The sequence below is a fragment of the Geotrypetes seraphini genome, chromosome 8 (assembly GCF_902459505.1).
Source record: "Geotrypetes seraphini chromosome 8, aGeoSer1.1, whole genome shotgun sequence".
NCBI lineage: Eukaryota > Metazoa > Chordata > Amphibia > Gymnophiona > Dermophiidae > Geotrypetes > Geotrypetes seraphini.
In genome coordinates, this window is record NC_047091.1 from 68243099 (window position 1) to 68257330 (window position 14232).

Consider the following 14232-nt stretch of genomic DNA (forward strand, 5'->3'; position numbering starts at 1 on the left):
AATCTGAGTTTGTAGGAGGAATACACAGAGCATTCTCCATGGACAAGCTGGATAAAATCTCACTAGTGGAGACTGGCACAGTCCCCATCATATCCTACTACTGTTTATTATTTCTACAGCACTACCAGACGCGTACAATCCCACTCTATTCTTGGAGAAGTAGGTTATTTTCCTGTGGTTGCCAGACAGCTTGTGGGAAGCCTGAAACAAACAATGCTTTGAGTCCCTTCCCTCTTATCTCAGGACTGACCCCAGGAATCCAGTTTCTTTCCTACAAGCCAGGAAGTTGGCTACCTGTCAGTGCACCCTCTGGACAGCTTACACTTCTGTTTGGGGCTATAAGTCTAAGCTCTGAAGAACTCCAAGGACCGAAGACTGGACTTTTGTCATTGAGACAATTTGCGGCCACAGTACTAGACTTAAAGCAGCAGCAGCGGTGTTATTTGTCGCCTGAGCATGCTATTCAAAGCTCAGCCAAGCGGAAGACCCGGATGACAGCAGTGACTCCCAGTTTCTTCTGGCAGGGATTGATTATGTAATAGGTGTGCCGTATGGCCTTTTTAGGGTCTTGAGTTAGGTCTTGGCATATGCCATCTCCGCCCGCAGAATGTTCTGGATCAAGCAGTGGGCAGAAGATTCAGCCTCTAAGGTGACATTGAGCAAATTCCCCTTGACGATCTGATGGCCAGTATGGTGGATCGTAAGCCAAAGTCATAAGAATTGCCATACTGGGTCAGACCAAAGGTTTAGCAAGTCCAGTATCCTGTTTCCAACAGTGGTCAACCAGGTCCCAAGTAGTAAAACAGATTTTATGCTGCTTATCGTAGGAATAAGCAGTGGACTTCTCTTTTAGGAAATTATCCAAACCTTTTTTAAACTCTGCAGCATGCCGCAGGCCCCTCAGAGGTCCAGTCAGGGAATCGTTCATGCTTAAGGTGTTTTCAACAGTACTTGGGAGCATTGGCTTCCCAGAGACAATTCCGAGGCCAAAGACAGAGGTTTGGGAGCACCAGGTGTCCCCAGGCATCCGGATCCTGCTTCACTACAGCACCCAAAATGCAGCAATGATACCAGGCTTGTAGCCTCCATCCTTGAATGGGGGTAGGCTGGCAGAGGTTTTGCATTCGTGGATGCAGATCTCTTCAGACCGCTGGGTGCTGGATGTCATTCGGGAAGGGTACAAGCTAAAATTATTTCGAACCCCCCCCCCCCCCCCCTCCAGATCTCTTTGTAAATTCTCCTGCGAGAAAGCCTGACAAAGCAGCCAGAGTTCTGGCAATGGTAAGAGGCACAGATCTAGGAGCCATAGAGAGGCAGTACTGGAAGGCGAATGGGGCTCAGACAGATACTTAATATACTTTATTGTGCCCAAAAGAGACTCAACTGGAGACCGATCCTGGATCTGAAGTCATTCAGTGCAGCCCTCAAGATCTCTTGTTTCAACATGAAAATGGTCCGGTCAGTCATTGCATTGATGGTGCCAGGGGAATTCCTTATCTCCTTAGATCTGGTGGAGGCTTCTCTGTATATTCCCATCTTCCCGGCTCATAGAAAGTTTTTGAGGTTCCATGTACTAGACCATTATCTCCAGTTCTATGCTCTTCTATTTGGACTAGCTATAGCATTACGCATCTTCACCAAGATAATGGTCGTGATAGTGGCGTACCTCTGCAAGGCAGGGATACAGGTGCATTCTTACCTGGACAATTGGCTAATAAGAGCACTGTCCGAGGCAGAGGGAAAAGCAGTGGTAGGCCAAGTGGTCCAGTTTCTGCAGAGTCTAGGCTGGATGATAAACTTCAGAAAGAGTCACTTGGCTCCGACAGTGCTTGGAATACCTGGGAATTCTGTTCAGTACAGATCGGAACAGAGTCTTCTGGAAGCGCGCAAATCTCAGGTGTCAGATTCTGGCAATAAAAAACAGGGTGAAATAAAGGACAGTCCAACTCTGATGGCATGGCATTATCTTCAGTTGCTGGGTTCCATGGTGGCAACATTTACACTCTCTACAGGTGATGCTGCTCTCCTGGTGGTCCCTGTAGTCGAATGTGCTGGACTTAACGTTGCCTTAAAGAAATGCAGCCCTGGACAACCTAGACTGATTGATGGAGCCACTGTCCCTATCCCAGGGATTGCCTCTGCACATATTCACTTGGGAAATCTTGATGACAGATGCTAGCCTCTTTGGTTGGGAGCTCAATACCAAGGGTACCTGATGGAAGGCTGGTGGTCACCCTCGCAGAAGGAGAGGTGAGAGTGATCAGGATGCACCGGGAAGGGGAAGGCCTGTTATTTTGAAGAGGTGGGCCTGTCAGCAGAAGGGACTGGGCATCCTTCCTTGTTGGCCTTTTATTTAAGGTGGGGGGGGGCCTTGAGCTGGGGGCCCACTGGACACCTGGATTCAGCGGGAGGGTGGTTGGTGTTTCATGGGGATGCTGAGGTGGTGTCGAAGGGGGTCAGGAGTGGGGGTTAGCAGATCTGTGGCAGGAGGGAGTGGGCATTCCAACTGCCGTTTTTTGTTGGGTTTTTTAAGGACAGGGTTGTGAGGGGACTTGCAGCATTGGTGAGGGATCACTTTTTTTTCCTGCTTTCCCTGCCGACCAATCAGCTGAGCCGCCCTCAATACTGCTGATCAGTAGTGTCAGGGCTTCCCCTGCCAACTCAGCTGATAGCGGCTGAGTTGGCAGGGGAAGCCCCAAACAGATGAATGGCAGGGGAAGGGGCTGTATGCTATTGTGTTGAGCATTGCCAGTAAAAGAAAAATTGCTCTCACCATGGTATTTTCTGCCGTGGTGTTGGAGCATTGTGCATCTGGCCCTAAGTCAGTATCCTGTGGTGTCCTTCAAGGATCTATTTTGTCACTTACTCATTTATCCTTTTACTAAATCCTTTGGCTCTGCTTATGCAGGAGGCCAAGATTTCTTTTCATGTTTAGTTAGGTGCCATCAACTCGTGCTTGAGTCCTAGAGACTTAATGAATTACAGATCTAAAAAGAGATCGGTTTTGTGCTAGTCCAGTAAGATCCTCCTGCGTCATCCCCATGGTTGTTTTCAACATATCCAACCATCTGAATGCAGGTCTCTTCACCTAATTCCTTTGATCATCCCAAACATAATGTCCTCCAATGATCTTTCTCTTCTGACAGTGTGACCAAAATAAAACAATCGTATCTTCATCATTTGGGCTTCGAGTGACATAGTCTTTTCTATAATTGATTTGTTAGTTCTTCTGGCTGTCTACAGCATACATAAAATCCTTCTTCAGCACCAGAGCTCAAATGAGTCCATCTTCTTTTTGTCTTGTTTCCGTAGTGTCCAGCTTCACATCCGTGATTGACCACTGAGAAAATGAGTGCATGAACAAGTCTGATCTTTGCTTGGAGTGTTATTTCCTTGCCTTTGAATACTTTGTCAAGAACCTTCATTTAAGAATGACCCAGTGCTATTTTACAGAGTATTTCTTCCCTGCTAGTTGCTTCTTTGCTTACAAAAAAGCCCAAGAGTTTGAAATCCTTTATCACCTTCAAGCTCAAAATCTTCATCAATTTCCGCGTTTATGATCTTTGTCTTGTTTATGTTCAATTCTAATCCCATGTTGTGACTTTTGGCTTTGGCTTTTCTCAGTAGATACAGCATGTCGTCTTTGCTGCTGGTGATGAGTGTTGTATCATCTGCATAGCGCAGGTTGTTTATATTTCAGCCACCAACTTTGAAACCAACTCTTTCTTCTTCCAAATTTGCTTTTCTGAAAATTGCTTCACCGTAAAGGTTGAACAAGTAAGGTGATGATGAGATTCATCTTTGCCTGATGCACATTTTATTGGAAACCAATTGGTGTTGCCATATTCTGTTCTCACTGCAACTTCTTGATTTTCATAGAGGCTCTTTATCAGATGAATTGTGTTGGGTATTCCTATTTGTGCTAGAGTCCTACATAGTTCATTGTGATCCACACAGTCAAAAGCTTTGCTGTAGTCGGTGAAGCAAAAGTATAGAGGTATTTGGAATTCTTTGCTCTTCTCCAATATCCATCCAACATTGGTAGTATTGTCTCTTGTTCCTCGACCTTTTCTGAAACTTTGGATAGTTCTTGCTCAGCATATGATTGTAGCCATTGTTGTATTTTCAGCAATATTTTGCTGGTGTATGAAATTAAAGCAATCGTTCTGTAGTTGTTACAGTCCTTGACATCGCCTTTCTTCATTGGAGGAACCTTTCACCCTGCTGGAAATTCAGCAGGTTATTCAGGGCTTGAAAATAGGCAAATCGCCTCGGTTGGATGGCTATAACGGCCAATTTTATAAATGGGGAGGAAATGGGTAGCCTGCTGGTTAGAGTGGCTAATGGGGTGCGTGATGGGGGAAGTTTTCCTAGGTCCATGGGGGAGGCTGGCATAACCTTGCTGCCCAAACCAGGTAAGGACCCCACTAGATGTGATGTTTACTGACCCATTTCTTTACATAACATCTAATCTAATTTAAACCTTAAGTTTATATACCGCATCGATGCCAAGATAGAGGCTAAGGTGTTGGCGGTGCGGCTAGCTAGAGTTTTGCCTAGTCTTATTCATGTCGACCAGGTTGGTTTCATTACACATCATCAGATTCAAGATAACGTGAGGCAGGCTTTGCATTTGATGTGGGATGCCAAACATAAAAGGGACAAAACATAAATATTTTTTCCCTTACCTACAGGTGAGGCACTTCACTCAAATACAGGATTGACTCAATCTAAGGGGGAAAGGAGGGGACTCCTTGGAAGATTTGTGGTTCTTATTAGGGAGTGTCCCTCACCCTTTCTCAGTACTGAAAGGGGTTATAGCTGAACTGCTTCAAATAATAGCCAATCTGTCGATCAAATCAGGAAGGATTCCGGAAGACTGCAAAGTGGCAAATGTTAAGAAAGGTTCAAGGGGAGATCAGGAAACTACAGACCAGTGAGTCTGACATCTGTACCAGGAAACATGGTAGAGGCACTGATAAAGGACTGCATCATTGATCACCTTGACGGACACAATCTGATGAGGACCAGCCAGCACAGCTTCAGCAAAGGAAGATTTTGCTTGACAAACATACTGTACTTCTTTGAAGGAGTAAACAGGCAGGTAGACAAGGGTGACCCGGTCGACATTGTATATCTGGATTTTCAGAAGGTGTTCGACAAGGTCCCGCATGAATGTCTACTTTGAAAAATTGCGAACCATGGAATCGAGGGTAATATACTCATGTGGATTAAAAACTGGTTGGCGGCTAGGAAACAGAGAATGGGAGTAAATGGACAATACTTGGACTGGAAAAGCATCACAAGTGGAGTGCCGCAGGGTTTGGTACTCGGGCCCATGCTCTTCAACATATTTATAAATGACCTGGAAATTGGTACGACGAGTGAGGTGATTAAATTTGCAGACGAATCAAAGTTAATCAGAGTAGTGAGGACACAGAAGGATTGCGAAGACCTACAACGAGATATAAACACACTCGAACAATGGGCCACGAAATGGCAAATGAGGTTCAGCAAGGATAAGTGTAAGGTGATGCATGTTGGTAACAAAAATCATATGCACGAATACAGGATGTATAGTGCTGTACTCGGAGAGAGCCCCAGGAAAGAGACTTGGGAGTATTTGTAGACAAGTTAATGAAGCCGTCCATGCAATGTGCGGCAGCGGCTAAAAGGGTGAACACAATGCAAGGAATGATTAAGAAGGGGATCACTAACAGATCGGAAAGGTTATCATGCCGCTGTACCGGGCCATGATGCACCCCCACCTGGAATACTGTGTCAACACTGGTCGCCATACATGAAAAAGGACATAGTACTACTCGAAAGGGTCCAGAGAAGAGCGACAAAAATGGTTAGGGACTGGAGGAGTTGCTGTACAATGTGAGGCTAGAGAAACTGGGCCTCTTCTCTCTTGAAAAGAGGAGACTGAGAGGGGACATGATCGAAATATTCAAGATATTGAAGGGAACAACTTAGTAGGGAGAGATTGTTCACCCTCTCCGAGGTGGAGAGAATGAGAGGGCACTCTCTAAAGTTAAAAGGGGATAGATTCCGTACAAATGTAAGGAAGTTCTTCTTCATCCAGAGAATGGTAGAAATCTGGAACGCTCTTCCAGAGGCTGTTATAGGGGGAAAGCACCCTCCAGGGATTCAAGAAAAGGTTAGATAAGTTCCTGCTGAACCAGAATGTACGCAGGTAAGGCTAGACTCAAATAGGGCACTGGTTTTTGACCTAAGGGCCGCCACATGAGCAGACTGCTGGACACGATGAACCACTGGTCTGATCCAGCAGCGCCAATTCTTATGTTCTTTATTATTATTTAAGGGGTTGGGAACCTGTAGTGTTTTCGTTTCAAAGGACATGGGAGAAGGATCTAGTGGTCCTTTTACAGATTCTCAGTGGTCCCATATTTGTCAAGAGATACAAAAAGCATCCTCAACACACAAGAGAATGCATACAAAGTGCTGACTAGGTGGTATTATACTCCTGAAAGGTTGCCTATTATGTTTCCTTCTGTTTCACATATTATGTTTCCTTCTGTTTCACATATTTGTTGGAGGTGTGGGTTTCAAGTGGGCACATTTATACATGTTTGGTGGTCTTGCCCTTGGGTGTCATCTTTTTGGCACCAGGTAAAGGCATGCCTAGAGCAGTGGTTGTCCAGCTCTGTGGCCTGGGAACCAGGGGACTGTTTGTTAGGGTTGAATATATCCACACATCCTTGGTGGTGAGGATTTCTCATTCATTCTGGCTTGGTGATGGCCCAATGTCTCATTGCTGCCAACTGGAGAAGTACAGTTGTCCCATCTCTGAAAGAGTGGAAGACACGCTTAAGCTGTATCCTACACATGGAATTGCTTTATGAGAGACGGCATGGAGACTGGGACTTGATTTATAACCGGATGGCAACTTTAACAGCTGGTGGGGGAGGGGATGCTTAGTGAGTTGTTGTGACAAGTAGTGTATATTGTTCTCTGAGTGGATTGTTAAACTTCTCATTATTTTCAATAAAAATTTTATGATTAAAAAAAAGATGCAGAATGACAGACAAATGTGTTGAAATGCAATTGTATCTTCACTGTAATGGAAATGGTTTAGTTAAAGTTTTAGTAGGCATTATACTTCAAAAGCAGTACCTTGAATTGAGGAAACTGTTGGACCTATTTCTAACTGACACTTCAGCTTATGATTAACCATTCTGATTGAACAAGATTGTTTCTTTGCTAACATAGATACCAGAAGTAGACTTGCCTGTTGCTGCCATACTGAGGACTGCTGAATATAGATAATGTTTGATTTTTGCACTTCTCATATGCTAGCTATTTTCATGGGGGGGTTTCCTTATTTGAATTAAATATCTCTCTAATTGTAGGGATCATGTGGTGCAGTGGTTAGAGCTACAGCCTCAGCACCCTGAGGTTGTGGATTTAAATCCCGTGCTGCTCCTTGTGACCCCTGGGCAAGTCACTTAATCCTCCACTGCCCCAGGTATATCAGATAGATTGTGCACCTACGGGGACAGAGAAGGAAAATGCTTGAGTACTTGTATGTAAACCGCTTTGAATGTGGTTGTATGAGTCTGTCATATGTATGCGGTCGGTGTCAGGAGCTGAAAACCTTGAAGAAGGAAGTCAGGCAACTGAAGGACTTTACATCACAGAAGACTCAATCGGGACACCTGAGGACTGCATGAGAGAGAGACACATTGAGGAAGAAGTCAGGGAACGTGAGGAATTCATTGAGGAGGCCTACAAGAGGAGGGTGGAAGAACACGAACATCAGAGGAAAGATGAGGTTACACCAACGTGGAAGGGAGAACAAGAGAAAGATGGCTCCAGGAAAGAAACCCACAGAGGAATCCCACAGGAGGGGGGAGGAAAGGGCTAGGCGATGCCCAGAAGAAGAAGCAGCGAAACACTCCAAGGATATAGACCTGAGACCGGAGCGAAAACTGAAGAAGGCAAAGTCTGCAATCCTAGTGGGAGACTCAATCCTAAAGCAAGTAGACAGCCACATAGCAGGTGGGAGAGAGGATCTACTAGTGACCTGTCTCCCAGGAGCGAGAACAAAGAACATTGTTGACAAAATTGGAGAGATCCTGGAAGGAGCAGAGACGGAAGACTACAGTAATGATCCATATCGGGACAAATGATGTCAGCAGGAGAGACTATAGAAGAAGTGCACTGATAGAACAGTTCAGGATTCTGGGAAGGAAGTTGAAGATGAGGACTCGGAAGATAGCGTTTTCAGAGATCCTACCAGTACCAAGGGCAGATGTGAAGAGGCAGACGGAACTACAATCAATAAATGCATAGATGAGGAGATGGTGTGAGGAAGAGAGGTTCCACTTCGTGAGGAACATTTTGGGGCAAGAACAAGCTCTTCAGGAGAGACGGACTGCATCTGAGCGCAGCGGGAACTAGACTTCTAGCAAACAATGTTAAGAAAGGAATAGAACAGGGTTTAAACTAAGAAGAAGGGGGAAGCCGACAGTCGACCAAGTGTCGACGATTCGGAAGAAGGTATCCCGCGAAGATACTAAGAGGGAAAATTGCTGGGAAGAAACAACGAGCAAAACACAGGAGTTGACCAACCCAGAAAAGGAGAATAAGAGGATTGTAGCACAAGAGAAGAAAATAAACAACGAAGCGCAAAGAAAGGAAATGAAGACAAAAACATACCAGGATTTAAATTGCATATATACTAATGCAAGGAGCCTAAGGAACAAAATGGGGGAATTAGAAATCATGGCCAAAACTGAAAAACTAGACATCATTGGGGTCTCCGAAACATGGTGGAATGAAGAAAACAAATGGGATACAGCACTGCTGGGGTACAAACTCTTTTGCCAGGACAGGTCAGGTCAGAAAGGAGGAGGAATAGCCCTATACATAAAAGAAAGCATACACTCAACCAGAGTGGACACAGCAGAGACAACCAACAAATTGGAATCGCTATGGGTTAAAATACTGGGAAGGAAAGGGCCCGAGACAAAGATGGGCCTGTACTATCGTCCATCTGGGCAAACCGAAGCTATTGATGAAGAAATGGAAGCCGAGATGAAGCGGGAATGCAAAAGCAGTAACACGATTTTTATGGGAGACTTCAACTATCCCGGGATAGACTGGAGTCTTGGAAACTCAAAATGCGCTAGTGAGACCGGATTCCTGGAGGCTATACATGATTGCTTCATGGAACAGCTTGTCAGAGAACCGACAAGAGGAGATGCCACTCTGGATCTAATCCTAAATGGGCTAAGAGGACCTGCAAAGGAAGTGGAAGTAGTGGGACCACTGGGAAACAGCGACCATAATATGATCAAGTTCAAAGTTGAAGTAGGATCACCAAAGGGAAAGCGAACCACAGTGACAACTTTTAACTTCAAGAAAGGAAATTACGAAGCAATGAGGGCAATGGTAAGGAAGAAACTTAGGAACAGCACAAAGAAATGGCAGACTGTAGAGCAAGCCTGGTCTTTATTCAAGGACACGGTGAGTGAGGTGCAATATCTGTTTATCCCCAGATTCAGAAAAGGGTGCAAAAAGAGTCGAACAAAAGACCCAGCGTGGATAACTAAAGAAGTGAAGAAAGCGATAAGTGATAAGAAGTAGTCATTCAGGAAATGGAAAAAGGGCAAAACTGAGGAGAACTGGAAAGAGCACAGGAAGTATCAAAAAGAATGTCACCTTGTGGTTAGAAAAACCAAATGAGAATATGAAGAGAGGCTAGCCAGGGAAGCACGAAATTTCAAACCGTTCTTCGGATATGTTAAAGGGAAGTAGCCGGCTAGGGAGAAGGTGGGACCGCTGGATGACGGAGATAGGAAGGGAGTGGTAAAGGAGGAGAAAGAAGTGGCGGAAAGACTAAACATGTTCTTTTCGTCTGTATTTACAAAAGAGGACACATCCAACATACCGGAACCTGAGCAAATCTTCAAAGGAGACCAAGCAGAAAAATTGACATCCATGGAAGTAAGCCTCAAAGACGAATACAGGCAGATAGAAAAATTAAAAACTGACAAATTGCCAGTCCCAGACGGAATCCACCCTAGGGTTCTGAAAGAACTAAAGGAGGAAATAGCGGAACTACTACAACAAGTTTGTAATCTATCCCTGAAAACAGGCGTGATCCCGGAGGACTGGAAGATAGCCAATGTTACGCCCATCTTTAAAAAGGGATCAAGAGGTGACCCGGGGAACTACAGACTGGTAAGTCTGACCTCGATTCTGGGGAAAATGGCGGAAGCACTGATAAAGGACAGCATCGAAGATCTAGAAAGAAATAAACTTCTGATAACAAGCCAACATAGCTTCTGCAAGGGAAGATCGTGTCTAACGAATTTATTGCATTTCTTCGAAGGAATTAACAAGCGGATGGACAAAGGGGACCCCATAGACATCGTATACTTAGATTTCCAGAAAGCCTTTGACAAGGTACCCCATGAACGCCTACTTCGGAAACTGAAGAACCATGGGGTGGAAGGAGACGTAGATAGATGGATCAGGAATTGGTTGTGAAGTAAAGGCTGCTTTGTTTACCTCATTGTAATAACTACAAGACGGCATTGTATCTTCCAAAACAAACAATATTTGTTTATTGTTAGTATAAAAACTTACAGTATTACAGCAACAGAGACATATCAGAAAAATATATTGTCAGTTCAGAATATGCAATGGAGAGAAGAACTTGCACCCATATGCTTAGCAGGGGGCTAGCAGAACCCCATAGCATAAGTAAGTGAATCTCTCTGGCTTTACCTAGAATGCACGTGTTTTTTATACAGAGAAATTCTTCCTTTGTTCCAAAAAGTACACCCCCGAATTCTGGTTATGTAATTCCCTATTGGTACATAAAATAATGTATACCTAACTCCTCCTCTCAGTCCACACCTCTCTCACCTCCACCCCCCCCTCCCCAGTAGGGGGGGCCTTGCATAAACAGAGAACTCTTGGTGAACTTTCTTTCTCCAGCGCTGAGATGACTTTGTAGATGTTAATTAGTGGTTTTACAATTCTGTGCATCTTCGGGATAGTGTCCTTGTATGCTGAAAGTTGGCAAAGGTGGCCTTTCAACAATCCAGCTGCTTGGTTCCCATAACTTGGTTCAGAGACAGGGAGCAAATGTTTTGGTACCAAGTTCTCTCATCTCGCTACACCCACATCGTCCTGCAGGGATCCTTGCTCATTATAAAAGTTTTATGGCTTTCCAGGGTGCCTGGCATATGAAGTCATACAGCACTGATAACAGTTCAGCAGAACCTTGGAAAAATATCCTCCCAGCAGGGAATGGAGACAAAAACGTTAGCATTGCAAAGGCTGCAGGTGTTTACAGACAGCAAGATACAGGCTGGGCCTGGCTATGGGAAAATATAGGTCTGTAGTGTCCAGCATACACAAGTGAGGCCAGTATGTCCAGTTGAATCATCTGTATGTCCAGGTTATCCATGTCAGTTGGCGGGTAGGAAGCAGAGGGTAGGAGTGAAGGGCCACTACTCGGACTGGAGGAGGGTCATAAGTGGTGTTCTGCAGGAGTCGGTGCTCGGACCGCTGCTATTCAGTGTATGTATAAATGATCTAGAAATAGGGACGAAGTGCAAAATAATAAAATTCACAGAAGACACCAAACTATTTAGTGGGGCTAGGACTAAAGAGGACTGCGAAGATTTACAAAGGGACCTGAACAAACTAGGAGAGTGGGTGATGAGATGGCAAATGAAGTTTAATGTAGAGAAATGTAAAGTCTTGCATGTAGGAAACAGAAACCCGAAGCACAGCTATACGATGGGAGGGCTGTTATTAGGTGAGAGTACCCAAGAAAGGGACTTGGGGGTAATGGTGGACGAGAAAATGAAGCCGTCGGCACGGTGCGCAGCGGCCGTTAAGAAGGCGAATAGAATGCTAGGTATAATCAAGAAAGGTATTACAACCAGAATGAAAGAAGTTATCCTGCCGTTGTATCGGGTGATGGTGCGCCCACACCTGGAGTACTGCTTCCAGTATTAGTCGCCGTGCCTTAAAAAGGATTTGGCGATACTCGAGAGGGTTCAGAAGAGAGCGACACGTTTGATAAAAGGTATGGAAAACTTTTCATACACTGAAAGATTGGAGAAACTGGGGCTCTTTTCCCTGGAGAAGAGGAGACTTGGAGGGGATATGATTGAGACCTATAAGATCATGAAGGGCATAGAGAAAGTAGAGAGGGACAGATTCTTAAAACTCCCGAATACTACAAAAACTAGATGGCATTCGGAAAAGTTGAAAGGGGACAGATTCAAAACCAATGCTAGGAAGTTCTTCTTCACCCAACAGGTGATGGACACCTGGAATGTGCTTCCAGAGGGTGTGACAGGACAGAGTACGGTACTGGGGTTCAAGAAGGGATTGGACAATTTTTTGAAGGAAAAGGGGATGGAGGGGTATAGATAAGGGATTGCTACACAGGTCCTGGACATGTTGGGCCACCGCGTGAACAGACTGCTGGGCACGATGGACCCCTGGTCTGACCCAGCAGAGGCACTGCTTATGTTCATAACTACAAAAAGGCGGTTTCCAAGTCACTATCCCTTATCCCCCCTTATATTTGATGACTTGAACATTTTCTGTTAAGAGATTTTCTTTGATGGATGAATTTCCTATTGCAAGAATTAATTTTATGCAACATCAAAACAACTGTTTATATTCAAGAATTAAAAAGTAACTAAAAGTAGCATATATTACTTTCACGGTAACTTAACATACAGAGCCGTGCAAAAGTTTTGCATCACCTCCGAGTAATACATTGTTCCATCTTTCTTGCTGGATCACAGCAATATTTTTGATGCCTACTGCCGCATATTATATACTGATGTGTTGCGAATTTTACGTTGATTTAGTACTTCAGATTTAATAAACTTAGTACGTATTGAAATAGCTAATGTAATCCATTTATGAAATATCAACTTTTTTGACATTCTGCAGTTAATGCATTACATTATGCATTAACTGCAGAATGTCAAAAAAGTTGATATTTCATAAATGGATTACATTAGCTATTTCAATACGTACTAAGTTTATTTGTATTTTAACTGTTACCCCCTTCAAGAAGAGGTAGCCTTGAAAAGGGCTGGATGTTTTCTGCTATTCTAATAACGTATGGGCCAGCCTTTGTTCTTGATAACAAGCTTTCAGCATTGAGGCATGGAGTGAACCAATTTTAGAAGTTCATCTGGCTGTACAACATGGTGCTATACATTAATCAGTGCTTCAATCAACTCAACCTTTGTTTTTGGGTGTTTTCTGAACACCTTGACAACAAGATTATTCCACAAATTCTCAATTTGATTGAGATCTGGTGACTGCCCTGGCCATTCCAATCGCTGAATATGACTCGATGTCATCCATTTTTTCACCATCTTTACCTGATGACAGGGTGCTTTGTCATCCTGGAAGTGGAAGTCACATTGAAAGAGATTCCTTGCAGACGGAACCATTACGTTTTGCAAAGTGGAGAGATACTTGGCACCGTTCATCAAGCCATCAATCACCTGAAAGCGTCCAATGCCATTGGCTGACATACAGCCCCAGACCATGATTTTTGTTGGATGCTTTACAGTCAAGTCCAGGCACTGTGGTTTGAAAGCCTCATTCTTAAATCATCTTACAAACATGTTGCACTGGCCTCCTAACGCACAGAAAGTACTCTCATCGCTGAAGAGAACGTTTTCTCACACCTCTGGTATCCACATGCTGTACTTTCTGGCCCACTCAACCCATAACTTTCTTTGCATCGCCGTTACCAATGGCTTCTTTCTTGCTCTACAGCCACATAGGCCAAACTCCAGGCACCGCCGACGTACTGTTGAGGCAGATGCGTTCACTGAACACATTTCCTGCCACTTGGCTGACAAATGTGATGATGCAAGTTTGCGATCTGCCACTGAGATCCGGCAAACAACCCTGTCCTCTCACACAACGGATTTGTGTGGTCTTCCACTTCGAGCCCTGTCAGTCACATTTCCTGTCTCTTTTTTCTTACTGAACAAGCGTATGACTGTACTTTGATTGCACTTCACCCTGGCTGCAAATTTGCCGGCTTGAATAGCCTTTTTCATTAAGTACAACCACCGTCACACGTTCTTCTTTTGAAAGATTTCTAACTTTACCCATGTTGAGATTATGCTGTCACTGGAGTAGCACACAGTTATGAAAACTGATTTTCCCACTATGCCATATATGCACGTGAATGCTGCA

The 14232-nt window shown here is 44.3% G+C and overlaps 1 protein-coding gene across 5 annotated transcripts in view; it reads left to right on the top strand.

The window, feature by feature from the left end:
- SYVN1 (synoviolin 1) overlaps window positions 1–14232 on the top strand; it is a 149343-nt gene that overhangs the window by 118519 nt on the left and 16592 nt on the right. The window lies entirely within an intron of this gene.